This window comes from Equus caballus, chromosome X (assembly GCF_041296265.1).
Source record: "Equus caballus isolate H_3958 breed thoroughbred chromosome X, TB-T2T, whole genome shotgun sequence".
In the NCBI taxonomy this organism is placed as follows: Eukaryota; Metazoa; Chordata; class Mammalia; order Perissodactyla; family Equidae; genus Equus; species Equus caballus.
Genome location: NC_091715.1, coordinates 109,485,260 through 109,499,989, shown reverse-complemented (window position 1 = coordinate 109,499,989; position 14,730 = coordinate 109,485,260). Strand labels below are relative to the sequence as shown.

The window sequence follows — 14,730 nt, the reverse complement described above, 5'->3', positions numbered from 1 at the left end:
GCTGGAGATGCTAGGGCAGTTTAGGGCGCTGTCAAGTTTAGGGTATCATAAAAGGCACTAGAGCCCTGCCTGGGGAAGGTGCAGAAATGAAGGTGGATGTTTTTCAGAAACAATTTGGCATGTTTGAAAATTCTTCTCAAGCAGGCTAGGACTATTCCCAAGAGAGGAGCAGTGGTTGTGGAATTCTCTTTCTCTTCTGCTTTTCCTCTTTGTTTCTATATTACATGGCCACCAGCAACTAATATAGAATGAGACTATAGATTTCCAACTACTACTATAGTATTATAATTCAGCTACACTGGAGGATTAGTAGTTCTTTTTTATGGGCTGGATGTGAACCTGAAAATTAATGTACAATATTAATTCCACAGGAAAAATGTGTTTTGAGTTCCAAACTACTTAACCTTTGGAACACATTTTATTTGTAAGCTGGGGCTGCCTGTGTTAAAATCATAGTTATAATCCTGCTCCACTGGATTCAGCCATTCTAGAAAACTAGATGGTATTTAAAGCATATAGGAAAAAATTTGTTCTCCATGTGGAGGCTCCAGTAACAGCTTACTCAGCTGGTTGGCTGCTGGTCCATCTGCTCTTGGTTAAGGGCCCTGGTTATCCACAACTCTTAAAGGGATCACGCCAATTCACTTTGTAACAGGTGTTAGCTTCTTCAGTCGTAGCCCCTAGGTTCCCATCTAGAAGAAAGCCTGTAGGTCAGTAATTACCTCTCTTACCCTGGGCTTCTAGCTGCTGCATTCTCCTAGGAAAAGTCAGTTGGTAGAAGGCTGCCTTGGTTTAGTTGCCATTCAGCAGGCCTGGGAACATGCTGGGAATTTAGTACCCTTTCAGGACCCCTCTGTACCCTGATGTATGAAGTGCCTTTGTAAAGTGCCTTTACTGGCAACTCACAGTTTTCTACAGTCCTGCCTTGTCAGTTAGCCAACTAGCAAGTGCCTCTGTTCTCTCCATGCCTTTCCTCTTGAACATTAGCTTTTTGTGCCACCCAAGGAGCTAATTGACAATTAACTGGCGATGAGGATCACACTAATACTGAAGGAGGAAGAAACATCAGTCCCTATGCGACTGAACCAGGGCCTTGCCTCTTGTAGAGCAGCAATTCTCCTTCCAATGTAGATGAGTCAGACGAGAAATACAGGATGTAGAGTATTTCTCAGGAATATTAAAATGATTGCTTCTTTCTAGAGGTACTCATATCTAGTTTCCCATTTTCTTCAGCTAGTTCCACATTCTAAAATACATTTCTAGGGGGCCAAAATAGTGCTAGATTGGGTTGACTATAAGTATGAAAATTTCAAGGACAACAGTAGAGATCACACTAAAATCAAAACAATATTGTGTTTAAGAAGAAGACAGATACAAACTAATCAAGGATCACTGGGACTCTTAGATTCCTGTGCTTTAGAGGCAGTGAAAAAGAAACATATGGACCAGACCACTGCCCAGCTCCAAGCAGGCTTGATTGGCCTTCCTCCATCAACCCAGAGCAATTTGTAGCATTGAATTGTAGTCATTCTGACACTACATATTCTGTAACCAATCTCCTCTACTAAACTATGACTTTGATACTTCATTCAGTAATTCTTTCTGAATTACCAGCATCAAGCACAGGTACAGGCACAAAATGGTACTCAATTCTGTTCAACAGTACACCTACCATATGTTAGATACTCTGTTACCATTGGGGGATGAATTAGACGTGGCCCCTGTCTTTGGGATGTTTATGGTTTAGTGACAGAGGTAGCAAAAACAGATTTCAATATAAGAAGAGGTGCCCTAGGTGCACAATCGGGGAGCACTTAGCTCAACCTGCGGATTCAAGGAAGATTGCCTGAAGGAGATGACACATGAACTGAAACTTGAAGGAATGCTTAGGATTAGGGAGGGGGAAAAAGGATGGGAGAAGCTTTCTAGGCAGAGGGAATAATGTAATCAAAGGTAATAAGCACTGTGAAGTGGGCAAGTAACTAGAAGCAGTCTGAATCACTGAAGTATACAGTTCCAGGCATCAGTGGCAAAAGATGGGGCTTAGAAGGTCTACTAAAGAATTGGAGCTTTATCCTGTAGTTGTAGGGGACCTATTTAAGAATTGAAAGCCATGGATTATTCATTTGCTATTCAGAGTCTACATATGAATCTGATAGAACACTATCCAGAGATCTGTTCTGAAAGTCTGAATGACAGATTATAGGAGTCAGGAAATCAAATATATTTACACACACACACACACACACACACACACACACAGTGCTGCTTTTTGAAAAGATCAGGAATGTGCGCAAAGATTTATGTACAAAGATATTGATATAGCATTATTTATGAATGGTGAGAAATTAGAAACCATTTAAATGCCCAGCGTAGGCAAATGATTAAATGAGCCAAGTTACCTTCATAACGTAAAGAATTATCTGCATTAAAATGTCGTACTTTGGGGGCCGGCCCGGTGGCTCAGCGGTTAAGCGCGCATCTTCCGCTTCGGCGGCCCGGGGTTTGCGAGTTCGGATCCCCGGTGCGGACATGGCACCGCTTGTCCCGCCATGCTGTGGTAGGTGTTCCACATATAAAGTAGAGGAAGATGGGCACGGATGTTAGCTCAGGGCTAGGCTTCCTCAGCAAAAAGAGGAGGATTGGCAGCAGATGTTAGCTCAGGGCTAATCTTCCTAAAAAAAAAAGTCATATTTTGGAAGAGTGGATATGAAAAATGCCCATGAAATACAACCTGAACAAAGGAGATACAAAACAGCAAATACAGTATGATCCCAATTTGAGGAAACATACACTTATACTCAAACAGGCACGCAAGCACACACACACACAGAGGAAATCCTAACTCTTGGGGCTAGGTCATCAGATTACAGGAGATTTTTTTTCCTTCTTTTTATTCTTCTATGTTTTTAAAAAAACTTTTCTACTGTGCACATGTATTACATGCATTCCATAAAAATAGAGCTAAATATTATTTAAAACATCAGTGATATAAGTAATAGAAATGAGGAAAATCTCCCTTTGGACAGAGCTTTTCTCATCTTTCTGAATTTTTTTTCTTTTCTGTTGTCAGTCATATTCATTCAATCCATAAGATAACAGGATGATTTAGAGAAACTTACATGAGGATTAACAGAGTCAGTTAAAGGGCTGACACATAGACCTTGTTAGGGATGTTTAAAAGAACAAGAACTGTGGGGAAGAAAACCCACAGGGATGGAATATGACCATTTAGCAACTGGAAGATATTAAATGGGAAGACTGAAGACTAAAGAACAAAAGATTAAATTGTAGCCAGAAGGATTTAGGATAGAGATATTGCAAACACTATTGGTAGTATAAATTGTTAAACCCTGAGGTGGGTCAAAAAGAAATGATTAGATACGCAGCTGTGTGGGGTGATTTTAAGTCTAGGTTTATTTAAAGGTAGGAGGATAGAGGAAATGACCTCATCCAATCTTTTTCAGCCGCAAAGTCCTATCATTCATGTTTGAGCAGGATATAAAGATGATGGTCACATCTTTCGAAAGGGAGAACGGGTAATTAGAAGTGAATAGCTGGGAGCTATTTATATTTTCATCCCTGTCTTCTGCCATGTCCATTGGTAACAGATTTGGATATAAGCAGGGCACAATCAAGTATTATTTATTATCAGCATGTAGTGATGATAAATGGAGATTTTTTACCGTAGTGCAATGAATAAACCTCCAAAGTTTCTTTTCAGATTAGTCCTTTACTACCTCTTAAAATATACCATCCCCAAGGATTTCTAAATGACAAGATCCTGCAAATGGTGAGTCTTGGAACTGGAGCCCTGGGAGGTTGGCTCAGGCCCAGGGACCCATTTAGCTGATGCTATGTTCTGAAATCACCCTGATTATAAAGCAGAGTTTCTAAGCACTGACTCTAATGTCAACTCAATAACTTGACTCTGCAAAGTTAACGGGAACCCAGGAAGCCTGTTGCAGCACTGTGAGTTATTGCTGTTGTTCAGCTAGGGAATTGTTACTGTGAGTTACAGGTCTCTGTGCTCCAGACAAAAACACGGAGCCCAAAGGGAGTGGTGAGCTTTGAGCAGGGTAAAAGGGCAAGTACCCCAAAAGCACTTGAGGATAAGAACCCTCCTAGGTGTAACCTCATGAGCAGTGAGAAAGTCCCCCTTACTTCTGAGCGATTTCTGGTAAAGATTAATGGAGACCTGAAATCTCTTTAACATGGAAAAGGATATTCTTTAATTCTACAATCAGAGCCAAAGATTGCTATGCAAACGCTCTTGTTGGGAGAAGGAATAGGGTAATGGCATAAGTCAGCCATACAGAGGTGAACGTGCAGGCAAGAAGCTCTAATGTGTAGGTGCCTGAGATAGAGGCCTTACTCTCTCTTCAGTGATGGGAGTTCAACACAGAAGCAGGAAGAGGCACTAGGAGTGTCTGATGGACCTATCCCCCTTCCAACCTCGGCCCCAGGACAACGTATCAGAGTCTGAGTGCATGCATTTGTATGCATGAGTGCTCCCGTATGAGTGCACATGGACACAGGCTCATTATATTTAAAGATTATGAAGAAATATTAGCACTGGCTGAGCACCCAAGTATGCCAGACACTGTACACATGTTCTCTCACCCAGTCCCTACAAAGTAGTTCTTATTCCCCAAGTCAGAAAACTGTGGCTCAGAGGGATTAAATTGCTTGTTTGAGATTTTAGAATGTAATGAAGTCTGGAAATAAAACCAGGTTGGGGGTGGGGCATGGCCTAAGCTTCCAACTTCGATTTACATCTACAAATGAGATAATAGAAATAGCAACCCTGTTTGCGTGTGCATTAAAAGTGTTACTTTGTTAAACATAATCATTTAGAACAGTTCACACTTTTTGTTACTTCTTCTGTCATTTCAGCTGTCTTTGTTATACTAAGAGCCTTAGTAAAATGGAATTGAATGGAGCTTCTCTGGACCTCTGAGAGGCCCTGTCTCTGCTGCTTCAGAGTAATCACCACCTGGCCAGTAAACAATCTCTGTAGGATGCATATCTAATCTTGTCATTCGCTTATTTAAACTCCTTCAAAGACTTCCATTTTCTTTCATTTAAAGGTCCAATCCCTTAGCTTTGTCTTTAATAATCTGACCCCACCTGACTGCCTGATCCCATCTCATGCCACTTTACTTCATACGCCCTCTGAGAGCCCTGCAGAACTTCCGACTAGCTGTTCACCAAATGTGTCATGCTCCTTAGTAGCTCCATTATCTGACAATTTTGGTCCCTCTGCCTGGAATCTCTCCTCCTACATTTTCACCTGGATAACTGCCACTCCGCCTCTAGAATAGTTGTTTAAGGTGCCAGCATGGGGTAGGGATGGGGATGTGGGATTCAGTTTAAAGGCAGCAATATAATGTTTAACCACATATAGTCAAAACTACCCTTGAAAATGTACTAAAGCATCTCAAAGTGCTTGATATATGGTATTGTTTATACAACCTTGTACATAAATATGTATGTGAAAAATATGTATCATTAAGCACCAGAATCACATTCAGAGCAGTGCAGTAAAATGCTAAAGCATGAGAAGTGGGGAACTGTGATCCCATGAGGGAATCGCAAGTGTACTTCTGCCTTCTCATGATCACCTAACTGGGACTCACTGAGTTTTCCTGGTACCTGAATTATCAAAAGTGTTAGTTCTCTGTCTGTCTGTCTCTGTCTCTCTCTCTTTTCAGTGTAGATGCACCCCTGTAATGCTATCTCACTATAGCCAAGTATTCTGTGAATTTTTCCTGACTCCCTTAGACAGTATCAGCTTCATAGAACTCTACTCATATCTTACTATAGCATCCATCAGGTCTTGTCATAATTGTCTAAGTATCTGTTCTCCCAAATAGACTGTGAACTCCTCCAGAGTATGACCCATGTCATCTTTATTATTCTACCCATAGCACCTAGGACCGTTCTTAGCAAAGATAAGACCAGTGCTTTTCAAAGCGTATTTCGTGGATCAGCATCAGAATTACCTAGGGCACCTCTTAAAACGCAAATTCATGAAAGAGAACAACAATTTTAATTTACTTTTTATTTAAGGTTCTGATTCAGCACTTCTCGGGGTGGATCCAGGAATCTCTACTTTCAAGGCTTTTCCCAGGTGCTATTTCTCAGTTGATACAAATGTAAATGTGGCCTCTTTTCTGATGCCTTCTCCATCTACTCCCCTCTCCCTCATAGATGTAAGCACTTCTGTTGCTGTGGGATGAGATATGGGAAGGCATCCGAACTGAGATGCAGGGCCGCGTTGCTGGCACCAAGAGGGGACGGATGGGAAGGATTTGGAAGGATGGCTTGAATTTTCACAGAGGTTTTGCACACGGGTCTGTGCACTTGAGTTGACGTTGCCACAAAAGTTGTAAAGTGATCATTACCGTTGATTCTTCAGGACTCATTCCATCTCTTTTCCATTGAATTGCAGCAAGGCAAGTTGGGAAATTGATCTCAGCTCAAAGAGTAGGCCTGATTAGTCTGAGAATAAACCCATCCCTTTTGCCAGTTATGATTCAGACATTCAACCTGCCTGAAATTCAAATAAAGGTTTATTGAGGTCTTTTGGGAAACTTTGTCCCTGCTTTTAAGAGATAGGCTCTTCCCCTGGTTGTGCAAGAAAACATGTGGCTCTGATTGCTGTTGATGACTTTCTTATGCCCATAAGGAGAATCTAGCCTTAGAGAGCTGCTGATTTCTGGATAACAGACTACAGTGATGGAAAGAATCTGGGTCTTTGCTGGCATTTTAGAAAACTGTGGTAAAATATACAGAACATAAAACTTACCATCGTAACCACTGTTAAGTGTACAGCTCAGTGGCATTACGTACATTCATATTGTTGTGCAACTGTCAAAACCGTCCATCTCCAGGACCTTTTCATCTTCCTCAACTGAAACTCTATACCAGTTAAACACTAACTCTCCCATTCTCCCTCCCTCCAGCCCCTGGCAACCACCATTCTACTTTCCGTCTCTATGAATTTGACTCCTTTAGGAACCTCATATAAGAAAAATGGTAAATATTTGCCCTTTTGTGACTGGCTTATTTCACTTAGCAAAATGTCTTCAAGGTTGATCCATGTAGTAGCATGTGTAAAAATTTCCTTCCTTTTTAATGTGAATACTATTCCATTGTATGTAGGTACCACGTTTTGTTCATCTATTCCTCTGTCTATGGATACTTGGGCTGTTTCCACCTTTGGGCTACTGTAAATAATGTTGCTATAAACACAGATGGACAAATATCTGTTCAAGTCTCTGCTTTCAATTCTTTTGGGGACGTACGCAGAAGCAGAATTGCTGGATCACATGGTAGTTCTATGTTTAAATTTTTGAGGAATCACCATACTGTTTTCCATAGCAGCTGCACCATTTCACACTCCTACCAACAAAGTATGAGGGTTCCATTTTCTCCACATCCTTCCCAATACTGGTTACTTTCTGGTTTTTCGCTTTTTTCTTTTTAATAATAGCCACCCAAATGGATGTGAAGTGGTATCTCACTGTGGTTTTGATTTGCATTTCCCTAATTGCTAGTGATGTTGAGCATTTTTTTCATGTGCTTATTGGCCATTCGTATATCTTCCTTGGATAAATGTCTATTCAAGTCCTTTGCCCCTGTTTTAATCAGGTGGTTTGATTTTTTATTGTTGAGTTGTACTTGATGACGCTCTTAAGCTGCTAGATCAACCAACCCTGAAGTCTTCCCTGACTTTGTACTCCAAGTTATATAATCTAGTAAACTACCTGTGGTAGACAGAATAATGGCCCATCAAAGATATCTGTGTTCTAATCTCTGAAATCTTTGAATATGTTCCCTTACATGGCAAAAGGGACTTTGAAGATGTGATTAAATTAAGGATCTTGAGATGGGAAGATTATCATGGATTATCCAGGTAAACCCAATCACAAAGGTCCTTATAACAGGGAGGCAGCAGGGTCAGAGTCAGAGAATGAGATGTAACAATGAAAGCAAAGGTCAGAGTGACGTGGGGCCATGAGCCGAGGAATGTAGGCAGCCTCTACAAGCTGAAAAAAGGTAAGGAAAGAATTTTCCCCTAGACCTCCAGAAGGAATACAGCTCTGCTAAAACTTTAATTTTTGTTCTGCAAGACCCATTTCAGACTTCCGACCTCCACAATTGTAAGATAATGCATTTGTGTTATTTCAAGCCTCTAAGTTTGTGGTAATTTGTTATAGCAGCAATTGGAAACTAATAAATACCTTTTGGTTTAAGTCAGAGCAGGCTCAGGGTTGGTCGATTCAGCAGTTTAAAAGTGTCATTAAGTACAACTCAACAATAAAAAACCAGACCTCTTGATTAAAAAAGGAGCAAAGTTTATTCATTATTTACAACCAAGAGTATCTTAATTGATACACCAGGTCAACCAACAATAAAACAGCCAATAGCAGCCAATTTTCTTTCAGTGAATTCTAGCTATATAGCAACCATTTTTAGGGAGGTTGATAAAGGCAGTCATTGCATGATGGGGAACTGACTAGGAAAAGAAATCTAATGTGCATTATGGTTAGAGAACAACTGAAATCACACTCAAATGTTTGATTAATGAATGAATGACATTTTTTGGTTTAGTTTGATTATTGGTGTTTATAATTCCCTCCCTGGTTTAACGACTGTGGTACTGACCTGTAGGGGCTGTGTATTCCTCACCAGACTTTGGCTTAGCATGTGTATTTGAGGGTGAATATGTATAGGACTTGATTGTTGCCCCAGAGGCTTGTCTTATAAACTTAGACTCTTGCAAACTCTATTTTGCCTCCCTCAGGGACCTTTTCCTTCCTTGTTATTTGTTGTTAAATCACTAGGCTGAGCTAAGTACCCAAACAACAGATCTTTCTCATCATGTCCCAGAGGAAAAAAGCCTAGTCCACTTACCTTGGACCCAAAGTTCCCAAATCACTAATGAAGCATACAATGTGTAGGTCTTGATTCCACCTTAGATGGGCAGAAATTCTTGCCTTAAAACAAACCAACCAAAAAGCCAAAACAGACAGGCTTGTTTCTCTTCCTCTCCTGATGTCTAGAGTTCATGTTAAAACTGCGTTTCCTGTCTTTACTCTCAGATGAGAGTGTAGAGAATTACAGAGCAGTGCTGAAAAGATTGTTAAAGACCCTGCAGATTACTTTGAAGGGAGAAGAACACTTTATGGAAAACGTATAAGCAAATCCTGTGCCTGGAAGTAAAGCTCTTTCCTGGAATAAAATTTTCCATTTATCAGGTATCTGTTTCCCCATGACGAGCTCCAAACAACTGGAGACACGATCATTTTTCTTTCTAGGCTAGCTAATGATCTAAGTTGTGGATTCTTCAGACACTTGGCTTCTCTGCAATCTCCCCAAGCTGCTAGATTTTTGGACTTTTCATAGTAGGTCAGCAGCCCCACTAGAGCTAAAATATTGTCCTTGACAACTGCCACTCAGAATTCAAGGATCATAAGAAACTGGGTATTTCTGTGAAAACAGATTTCCAATGAATTTTTTGACTCCAAGCTTCAGGGCTCAGGAGATGAAGCAGCCTGTGCAGGTGGATCTGCCTCATGTCATGTTCTTCACAAACTAACTTCAGGTGCAGAACTTAACTTTCACCTTGCGCTTTGGAGGAAGACAAGCTTGGGTTCAAGTCTTAGCTCTCTCTCAATACTAGCTGGAGGTAATTTTGAGGTTGTTTAGCCACTCCCAGCTACAATTTCATTATCTGTGAGATGGAGATAATAGTATTCACCTCGCAGGGTTGTTGTGAGCATTATATGAGATCACATGTATACACATGCTCAGTAAATGTTAAGGAATTGGAAAGGAATAAGGGAATTGGAAAGTGTTGTAGCTACTTGGGAGCCAAGTTCTTGCCCTATGAGTCTCTAGACTTCCCTGACAAAATCATAATTCCTGACTGGAACTCTACAATAAACTCTTGGTAAACAGCTCTGGAATTGTAGTTGAAATTCTACAACCAGAGAACCCAAATCTTGCTCTATGGTGTTTTACCATCGCATTGGTTTTTTTTTAGTTCTGCTAATTGTGACTTAAGATAAATTATTTTAGGGAGCAAGCAGCTTCTCTGCAGCAAAGTGAGTATTAAGTTTAACAGGCTTCAGGTTACTGTTTAATGTAGAGAATCACTAATCCTACTGACCAATTTGGTCAAACACATTCCATTCCAATTGTGTTATCTCTCATCCCAATGACCCCCAGGGCTAACTCAACCTGCTGGCTGAACAGGTGGCCCCTTCCTTTCCCACTTCTCCACATGTTGTGTTGTATTACATTCTTCTCATGGGAATATTAACGTTCAAGGGGAATATGAATCTATCCCTGCTTGAACTACAGACTATAAAGTAAGGTTGAAGTCTGTTACTTTCTACTTCCAGACTGGTACATTAATATCAGTTTCTTAATCCAAAAGAGGTACATGTGGTCATCTAAATGATCAACATGACCTCTACGAGTGCCTAATGTACACCTTAGAAATGACATTGAGGGGAAAAGGAATTGGTCTTCTTATCATCACTCAATAGGAGGGTACAAGGGACCTTAACTCAATATCAGATCTCACCACCTGTGCCTTTCAAGCATCACTTTTCCTCAATTTGGTAGTTAGAAAGGAATATATATACGTATATGTGGCTCAGGTGAATCAAAAGAATACCAAAGAAAGAAACCCATAAAAACTCCTATTTTGGATATCGTTTTGAGTGTTTGTAACAGAAACCCAAACTGACAATGGCTTAAACAAATAGAAGTTTATTTCTTTCTCACATTGCAGTCTGGAGGTAGGCAGTCCGGGCTGCATGGCTACATGACAACTCTGCTGCGTGAGGTTGTCCGGGGATCCAGACTCCTATCCTGTGGCTCAACCAATCCTAGGGTATGTCGCTTTTCCACGTGGCTTAAAATGGCTCTCCACAATGCCTAAGAACCAAATAGCAGGAAGAAGGAAGTAGGAGAAGGAGGAGATGCCGTCTGCCTTTAAGAGTTTGAAGAGGAGGTTCTTCAGGTCTCTTCTAGCCACATCCCGTTGTCAACAGCTTAATCACATGACCACAACTGGCTGAAGGTAAGCCTGAGGAATGTACTCTTAAGCTTAGTGGCCATATGGCCAACTAATAATCCTTATTTATTTATTTATTTTTTTTATTGAGTTATTGATAGGTTACAATCTTGTGAAATTTCAATTGTACATTAATGTTTGTCAGTCATGTTGTAGGTGCACCACTTCACCCTTTGTGCCCACCCCCCACCCCACCTTTCCCCTGGTATCCACTCAACTGTTCTTGGTCCATAGTTTTAAATTAATAATCCTTTTACTTTGGAAGAAGGGGAGAATAGATATAATGGAACAAGGAACAGTCTAAAATTAATTCATGCCTTTGAGTTTTTGGGAGAAAAGTATTAACCTGCGTGCCTTCTGACCATAAACACCCCCAGGCAGCATTTATGACCATAAACACACCTAGATAGTATTTATAGCCACTAAGGCAGGTCTGTTCCAATGAGATTCTTCCAGTTGTGAAATCTTTTCATACTGATGGGTAAGTAGCTACTCCTCTAAGACCCCCACTCATCCCCCTGGCTGGCCCATCCCCTCCTGCCCTGCACTATACTCTCCATGATCCAGCAACTAAAGGGTTGAGGCCTGGCTCAACAAGGGGCTTTGAGGACCCTATTCCTATTCATTCTAATTGATTACTGCGGGCCAATACAGCTGGTAACCTATCTTGACTCTCACTCCTGCACTTAGATGGAAGGGCTGCTCCAGCAGGAAGTTAACTCAGGATTTTTCAGTTGCTTGATCATGCACAACTGAGACCTGGTCATGGCTAACACTGTGTCTTGGTTTCTCTATCTCTAAAATGTGAGAGATACCTTTTGTAATTAAGTCAGGAAGCTGGCAAGGAAAGGAACCAGTGACATCATTAATCAGATATAAAGATATAATAATAAGGAGTGACATCCTGACCCTAGTCAAAGGGAAATTTAAGAGAGACCATTCCATAAAGAGAACTGGAGGAGCCATTGAATAAGGTTTAAAAAGACAGGTTCTGGGCTAGGACTGGCAGAAGGAAGAGATCATCTCCTGCAAGAAAATATAATGAAAAAGAGAGCAAGGCTAGATAGAGTCTCCAAGCAGCAATACTGGTATCTTAAAAGAAGAAATTATAAATAAGCACATTTCCCTCACCCAGCCAGAGAGAGGCTTGCTGATTGGCCTCCTCTCTGTTATTTCCCGGAGGAACACCAAACACACAGTATGTGTGGAGTCTCAAAATAATGTCATAAAGCTAATCACACCCCAAAGCGCGCTTTGCCCCATCAATATTCAGTCTGCCTTTGCATTCCCAAAGAAGCACAATAAGAAAACCAGGCTCAGGCAAGTTCCTTAGCCACCCTGAGCCTTGATGATTTTTATGTGTAAAAGAAGCGTAATTCTTTATTTTTTAAAGATTCCACTTTTTCCTTTTTCTCCCCAAAGCCCCCCGGTACATAGCTGTATATCCTTAGTTGTGGGTCCTTCTAGTTGTGGCATGTGGGATGCCACCTCAGCGTGGCTTGATGAGCGGTGCCATGTCTGCACCTAGGATCCAAACCAGCGAAATCCTGGCCTGCCACAGTGGAGCACGTGAACGTAACCACTCAGCCACGGGGCCGGCCCCAAAAGATGGATAATTCTATTTACCTTTCATGGTGGTTGTGAGGTTTAAATGAGAAAATGCACATATGTATCCTGTAGCCCTGGTAAATGGTAGGTGCTCAGAAATTTTCAGTTTCCTCTTCCTCAGTTCCTGGACATTTCTAGGTCACTGGTTGTTATGAAGAATAAAAATTTAAGCTCAGCACAGACCTCCTAACTAACTTCATTGTCAGTCTTTCCAAAAGGCAGCATTAAAATTAGCAGGGTGTCTGCCCTGTAAAACCCAACCCTGGATCATGCCACCATATTCGTAATCTCTGCTTTTTCCCCAGGACTGTAGACCTCTGCTAGAGACAACCACACCAGCATGCTCATTGGTGCCACATGATTTACAAATTCACCTGAATCTTCAACATGGAATCACCTTTTGATCTGTCCCACCTCCTCATCAGTCTCTTTCGTTCTCCACGCCCTTTCAACCTTTGAGTCTTTGTTAGTCTCTGCTCACCGCCAGCCTCTCTTCATCACAGACCATCTCCTTTCTGAGTCACTAAGAAAACAGATACTGCTTACAAGTTTATCTGTATCAGCACTCCTCCTTTATCTCTTTGCATCCTGATTTGGCAGAAGAGGAGTCCTGCCTCCTGCCCAAACTTAATCATCCCATCCGTTTTATACTCTGAGGACCATGTCCCATCTCTTATCCCTTCTGTCTCTTGTATTTTCAGCCACTGCCTCTCCACTAGCTCTTTCTCATCAGCCTTTTAAACGTATTCAAATATCTACTATCTTTTTTTAAGTTGAGGTATAATTGACATATAACATTATGTTAGTTTCATATGTACAACATAATGATTCGATATTTGCATATATTACAAAATGATCACCACAATGTCTAGGTAACATCCGTCACCACATATAGTTACAAATTTTATTTTCCTGTGATGAGAACTTTTTTTATTTTTTTTATTTTTTCCTTTTTCTCCCCAAAGCCCTCCGGTACATAGTTGTGTCTTCTTCGTTGTGGGTCCTTCTAGTTGTGGCATGTGGGATGCTGCCTCAGCGTGGTCTGATGAGCAGTGCCATGTCCGCGCCCAGGATTCGAACTAAGGAAACACTGGGCCGCCTGCAGTGGAGCACGCGAACTTAACCACTCGGCCACGGGGCCAGCCCCCTGTGACGAGAACTTTTAAGACCTACTGTCTTAGCAACTTTTGAATACGCAATACAGTATTATTAACTATATTCACCATGCTGTACATTACATCCCCAGGGCTTATTTACTTTTTAACTGGAAGTTTGTACCTTTTGACCACCTTCTCCCATTTTGCACACTCTTCCACTCAGCACCTCTGGCAACCACCAAGCTGTTCTCTATATCTATGAGCTTCTTTTCTTAGATTCCACATATGGGTGAGATCATACAGTATTTGTCTTTGTCTGACATTTCACTTAGCATAATGCCTTCAAGGTTTATGTCATCACAAATGGCAAGATTTTCTTCTTTTCTACTATTTTTTTAAAAAAACTTCAATCAGAGCCAGCCCCCATGGCCTAGTGGTTAAAGTTTGGTGTGCTCCACTTTGGTGGCCCAGTTTGGCTCCTGGGTGTGGAACCACATCACTCATCTGTCAGTAGCCATGCTGCGGCAGTGGCTCACATAGGAGAACTAGAAGAACCTGCAACTAGAATATACAACTATGGACTGGGGCTTTGGGGAGGGAAACAAAAGAGAGAGAGAGGAAGATTGGCAACTGATTTTAGCTAGGGAAAATCTTTCCCAGAAAAAAAAGCCTTCAATCAAAGTTGACACTTTGTTCCACTGTAGCCCCTACGTTTTCTTTTCTTTACAGATAAGCTTCCTGAAAGAAGCTCCAATTCATCCCTCAGCTATTTTCCCTTCTGCTCCCATTATGCCACTTTCCAAAATCGCCAATGGCTTCCTTGTGTTTGATCCAAAGAACAGTTTTATTTTTTTCATTTATTTATTTATTCTTTCTCTGCCTTGTGATAATAAAAGGAATAGAAAAGTAGATACTATTATTATCTTTATT

General features: G+C 41.1%; 1 protein-coding gene across 7 annotated transcripts in view; it reads left to right on the top strand.

The window, feature by feature from the left end:
• DCX (doublecortin) overlaps positions 1-14,730 on the top strand; it is a 367,328-nt gene that overhangs the window by 178,422 nt on the left and 174,176 nt on the right. For 4 of the 7 annotated variants that reach the window (XM_070257762.1, XM_070257764.1, XM_070257763.1 and 1 more), the window contains one exon: positions 10,811-11,101. The exons of 2 other annotated variants lie outside the window; for them this stretch is intronic. The gene's annotated coding sequence lies outside the window, so the exon portion shown is untranslated. Of the gene's footprint in view, positions 1-10,810; positions 11,102-14,730 lie in introns of those variants that run through there. One more of the 7 variants, XM_070257767.1, reaches the window with a different exon arrangement.